Raw genomic sequence first — 6,756 nt, 5'->3', positions numbered from 1 at the left:
ATGAACTTCAAATATCATCTTTGAAACAATCAGGTCGAAAAATATGTCATAAATCCTCAAAATACAGAATATCGTTAAGTACATTTGTATGGGTCTATACGAAAATGTGACCTCGAAAGATAATTGTCTATCAAAGAATATAGTATTTGTTGTCAACAAGAAAATCTGTTGAAATCATAAAATTTCGAATAAAGAGCGGTACCATTATATGGGGGCTCTACGAAACCGTAGCCCTATGTAGGCACTTTTCTCTTATAGGAACTCCAAAGTCTAAATTTTCAACAGTACCGAATATCAGGAATACAATTACATGGGGACTATACGAAGAGGTGAATCTGTACAGGTACATTTTTTCAGAAGAAATATAACACATTACGATCTCCAGATACCAGACTTAAAACAATTCCGGCAAAAAAATATGGTTAAAATTACGAAAATACCTAACATCAGTAAGTATAGTTGTTAGGATACTTTGCGAAGACGGAGACTAGACAAGACAATTTTCTGTCATAGGAGGTAGCACCTTTAACGAACTTAAAGTGTCAAATTTGAAACAATTTCGGTGAAAAATGTGGCTAGAAAATAACAAATAACAGGTCGGGACTATACCAAAACTTGGGCCTACATAAGCAGTTCTTTACAAGGATATTTTCGTTGTCAACACCAATACCAATCAATATAGATTTGTATGCTCATCAAGAATGTATATTTTTTGTAGGGTCGAAAATGTATATTTCGAGGTAGAGGGTATAAGAATATTCAATGTGGTCCACTTTTTGATATTGCCTTATATAAAGGTTCTTCCTGATTTTCAGTATTTTAATATTGTTGGTCCATGTTTCCAACCAAAACAATTGTAATTTGACATTTTGTTTTAACTTCTTTCTCGGTATTGAAATTTTTAAGGTTTAGGAACCAAAGTTCATCCAAATCAGTTGTAATTTTATGTTTCGAGTTATTTGGGAGTAGTATATCTGAGATTTTAGGTCAAAAATCGGAAACAATATTTATTTGGCAACTAGCAATATCTTTGATAAATCTGAACGATTCAACCACATTAATTTTCTGACCACACTTTTTATGCTGCCATCGTACTGGTCATTTATTCAGTGATATATTTGTAAGTGTGTGCAATACTAAATAAGAATAATAACAACAACAACGACACATACTACACATTCAACGGAGAATACAAAAATATGAAATGAAATTCCCACGCACACTTTGGAAGGGAACGGGGGAACATTTATTCCTTTATATTTTCAATATCAAAAGGTTGGAATATTTAATATTGACTTTCTTCTATTTATGATTTTCAAAATTTTGATCTAGAACTTATTTTTCTTGGTTTCCATGCATTGTACTTTACTTCGACTTTGCGAAACATATCCACAAATTTATTGAATTTAATATTAATACAATTTTATGTGGTATACACTACAGATGTATATATCGGAAGTATACACAACTATTCACATTTGAAGTTAAAATGTTCGTTTCGTAAATATCATTTCTCCCCCTTTTTTTCGATGGCCACCAATATAGCAGCTCCTCTTTGGAAATTGTCGACACTGATGATCTTCAATTAATTGTGTGAAACTGACGACATCATATACAGCAGAGAGCAACACTGAAACATATATATGTACACTTTATATTCAATCGTCAGTCAGAAGTCTGTCTTTTTTTGACGTTAATTGAAATTTGACTAAATTAATGAAATCATTGATCGGGTTTCATGTGAGAGGTGTGGAAAGCAAAAAGAGCGGGAAATATTAACAGAACAATATTCATGAAGATATAAGCGCTGTTGTGAGAGTCAAGTTTTAAAGGTGACTTTTAATATATGCATCATATGGGGGAAAAGCTCGGAATACATAGCTGTGTAAAGTTAAAAAAAATTGCGATTTAGTTTGTTGACATTTATACATTATAATTGTTTGTGGATTTAATACTAAAAGTTTTATATTTTTATTTATTTGGTTTTATTTTTATACCCTACAACACTATGTGTTGGGGGTATTATAAGTATGATTGGGCCAAAAATTATGTAACACCTCGAAATATTGGTTTCCCACATGGGAAAGTATATATGGATCTTTCTATCTCGCCGAGCTGAGTCGATCTAGCTATGTATGTCCGTCCGTCTGTCCATGTTAATTTGTAATAAAGCTACAGGTGAAAATAGAGGTGTTGAAAGGGTCAGAATATCAATAGAAGCTTATTGCTTTTGAAGATGATCCCATAATATTTAGGGGTTGAAATGGACCAAAAACTGAAAAATTTCCTGATTTTGCAGTTGCTCTACAGGTCGCAAAGACACGAAATTCCGCATGAAGTTTGAGTTTAGGGCAGCATAATTTAAGAAACACAGGACATAACATATTGTAAAGGGCTTAACGGGTTTGTTAATAAGCAAAATTGCCGCATATGGAGTGAGACCAATCCACAAGAGACCCTACAGACTCCATTACATCCAGAAAAATGCACCGTATGGTGCGGTTTTCACACTGGTGGCATTATCGGACCTTATTTCTTCAAAAATGAGGTCAGACCTCGCGTTACGGTCAATGGAGATCGTTACCGCACCATGATCAATGATTTTTGTTTAAAAATATGGATGATCTTGATCCGGAGGGGATGTGGTTTCAACAGGATGGCGCTACGTGCCATACGGCGGACACAACCATCGACTTATTGAAATCAAAATTTGGCGATAAGTTGATTTCGAGAAGTGGACCTGTCAATTGGCCTCCGTGCGATTTATTCCTGTGGGAATTATTTCCTGTGGGGCTACGTAAAGTCACTGGTTTATGCTGATAAACCAGCAACGATTGACGCCTTGGAGGCCAGCAGTGTTATTCGTGACAGCAGTGCTCGAAAAGTGGCCAAAAATTGGACGTACAGAATGCACTTCGTTAAGAACAGCCGCGGTGCCCATATGCCAGAAATAATTTTCAAATGTTAATGTCACGTATTGATCTTTCAAATAAAAATTTGATTTAAATTTGATTTTTTGTGTTATTTTTGACAATTTCAAGTTCTATCGGACTTAAAAAACACCCTATATATTGTAGGGTATCACATAGTCGGCCCCGCACGACTATAATCATTACTTACTTGTTTTGAATTAGATCGTTAAAAAACAGCCACCAAAAGTCAATAAATAGTTTTCACCGAGTTCCCATATTTATCACAATTGTTCATATTTTCGAATTAAGATTCCCTGATATCCGTTCATTGAAGGTGTATAATGTCTTCACCAATATTACAGATAACATTACGAGAATAATTTTGTTGAAAATCTTAACTCTCAACAGAGGCACTAACGGGTTCTTTTTGGCCCTTTTTTCAAATATGGTGATGGGCTCTCTTAAAACGGGGGAAATTAAAATATAAAAGAAATTTATTCGTCAAAAAATATATTATACCCCAATCTAGGAGAGCGGTTCCAAAAGGTGGACGTGCATTGTATTTTTTATTATTTTTATTTTGATATATTATTATTAGTATTTTTTTATTGTAAACAGCGTTTTTACATAATAAGAACTCAAAATGTCAACATTTGACGAAAACCTGGCCAAAATGTAAAAAAACATGTAATCGGAGTTATGCCAACATGGGGGCTATGACCCATTTTCTGTACCAATGATCAAATTTCTAAAGTTTTCTATGAAATTTCTAAAGGTTTCTATACTAAATGCTACGAAATATATCTTAAACTATAGGAATACCTTAGGTTTTCATGGTCAAAACTTTATGTAAAGGCCTTAACAACGTTTGTCCTACGAACCCAAAACTTGGAATACTCCACATTTTTCAGAAATAAACAAGGGTTTTGGGTGAACCGATTGAGCTGGAAATTTGGAAATATAATAACTATTGTATTGTAGGACCTGGGTATGTAGGTAGTTTTGAAAATTCGTACATGTGCTCAATAATTGGTACTAAATTTGGTAAAGTTTAAATTTTGAGAGAACCGTTAGTTTTGCAATCCTGAAATAAGATTTCTATCGAATTGTATGATGTAGGTAGTTGAGGAAATTTGTACTTATGAGTACCAAAATGTTTCTAAACTTTGCAAAGTTTAAATTTTAGCCCAATCGATATATTTGAAATCCTGAAATTCGGGAGTAAGATTTTTATTAGATTATATGATATGGAGTTATGGAAATTTGTACTTATTTGTACTAAATTTAGTACAATTTGGATTTGGTTGTGCGATAGAGCTGGTGTTCTAAAATTTGAAATTAAATTTACTGATCGAGTGTGGGATTATGATGTGTAGGAAATTTTGGAAATGGTACTAAATTTGGCACAATTTGACTAACCTTTTGGATTCGAATCCTGAAATCGGGATTGTATGATGCAGGTTGTTAAGGAAATTTGTACTTATGTGGACTAAGTGGTATTAAATTTTATACAAACTGGAATTGTGGTAAACATATAGAACTGGAATTCGGAAATATGATTTCTATTGGATTGTATGACTCGGTTTATTATGGAAATAAGTACTCATGCGTACTAAATTTGGTAAAAATTGGAATTGGGGTGAATCAATAGAGCTGGAATGATAAAGTTAGTGAGGTAGTTTTGGAAATTTTTAGTGTAAAATTGGGGAATGTAGGTATTCCCTGATTTTTACCAGACAAGTGTGTCTTGAAAAATCAGCTTGAAATCCGGAGGTCCTTAAAATTATTATATATAATAAAAATACACGACCTAAGGAAGGCCTTCCCTACCTAAAATCTTAATAACAAATAATGAGAACCCGTAACTAGAAAGAATCAGACCGATATACTTTATTTTAGCACTAGATATGATCTTGTCAAAATATTTGTATGCACTAAGTTGGAACACATTTTTTGAAAAATTATTACAAAAAAAATTTAGCATATTTTAAAAGTAGATCAAAAATAGGAGATACACATATCGGCGGTTTGAAAGTTTACCTCCCAAAGTAATCCAAATAGAGGGAGAAAGTTCCCCTAACGTAACTGGAATTGATGAGCGCTACCATGAGATGATATCAAACTTTTTTGCCCAAAATGTAAGAGCTTTACTTACATGACATGTCGTTTGAACCAGAAGGTGTCACATGTCACACAGCACGCTTAACAAGGACTCATCGAGAGGAGAGTTCGGGCAACTTTTTTTTCACATTCGGCACCAATCAATTGGTCGCCTAGATCAAGCGATTTAAAGCCTTTCGACTGGTCGTCTATGCAGAAGAGCCCTTTACATTACAGATTTCAAAGGTTTTAGAAAAGTTCGACACTGATGTTATAATTGTTCAAAATATTTACCCTTTGTGCAGGAGGTACCAGAAGTTGTTAACCGAAATTGAGTAAATCTGATGAAAATATTATGATGTGTTCGAACCAAATAAGAACCTTACTTGGGTATTGAAAGGAGTAGGTCGATATTGTCACATCTTCGAATTCTTTCTCGATTTGATATACATATTACGATGTACTACTCTCAGACCAAATCGAATGTTTACTTGCTAGCCAAAAACACGCAGCCATAGCAGGATCCGTCATTTGGTCGAGGCACATGTTGACCTATCCTAAAAATACATTTTCCACCATTTTTGTTTTCCATCAGGATCCGCCTTGTCGAATTAATACATAAACATACAGTTATGTTTATTTATGAATATTTTATACCGAAGAAATCGTATTTGAAACAACCCCCTTAATGACCTTAAATCACGTGGAGAAAAACAATTAATGTTTATACAACAATTGTCAATATTCATGACATATGTATGAGTATTCATACATTCATATAACGGTCAAATGACCATCGGTTTCTTTATGTTTACAGTGGAATTAAGAGTGTCTCTGTGTGTGTGTGGTTCTCTGCTTATTTTATGATTCCGCCATACATATTGTCACCCTGAAGACGTTTACATACGTATGGCATTAAAACTAAGCAGTTATTCACACGATTCCAGCACGAGTGACATGTTGAGGTTTTTCACCTCCCCAACAAATGTTTTGTGATGTTGTTAGACATGGCCCTTTATTGTCCATTTCAACTCACACCTAGACTTTGTTAAGCTCGTATTGTCATTATGTCAAATGGAATCTTCAGCTATGACGGTTTGGTGTACGCTACAGCAGGTGAAATTAAAAGGCAGCGAATATTATTAAGAAATGGAAGCACTCTTCTAGGAGGTGTACTTACTGTTGTTAGCCCTTTAACCAGGATTAATAATTATTATCCGATAAAATACAAGTTTTTCAATAATTACGAAAAAAATTCGAGCAGATTATGAAAACAGAATACACGTGTGTCTGCGTTTTAAAGGTTTAAGGCGAAGAGTAACCAAAATCGACTCAGGCTCAGTTAGTGATATTTTTGGATGAAGATTCCTTGAAATTCGTATATTTTGGGTAAATAGTGTCTTCAGAAATATTGCAGATAAATATACGACATAATAAGAAATCAAAATTCCAAAACTTGGTGCAATTGAATGGAAATCATGGCCAAAATGTGAAAATTACTTGAAATCGGAATTATTCTGATATGAGGGCTATGCCAAAAAGTGGATCGATGTTACACATTTTCTGTACCAATGATTCTGGATGTAATCCAAAGATGGTTGCTATTTGGCAAAATAATACGAAATATATCTCAAACTATAGGAGGTCCCTTAGTATATGATATAAACTTTATAAAGGCCTAAACAACGTTTGTCCTAAGAAATAGAAACTTCTTTGGGGATTTGATGTACAGGGTGATGTTGAT

This window comes from Musca domestica, unplaced genomic scaffold (assembly GCF_030504385.1).
Source record: "Musca domestica strain aabys unplaced genomic scaffold, Musca_domestica.polishedcontigs.V.1.1 2, whole genome shotgun sequence".
Lineage (NCBI taxonomy): Eukaryota > Metazoa > Arthropoda > Insecta > Diptera > Muscidae > Musca > Musca domestica.
Note: the sequence above shows the minus strand (reverse complement) of the source record.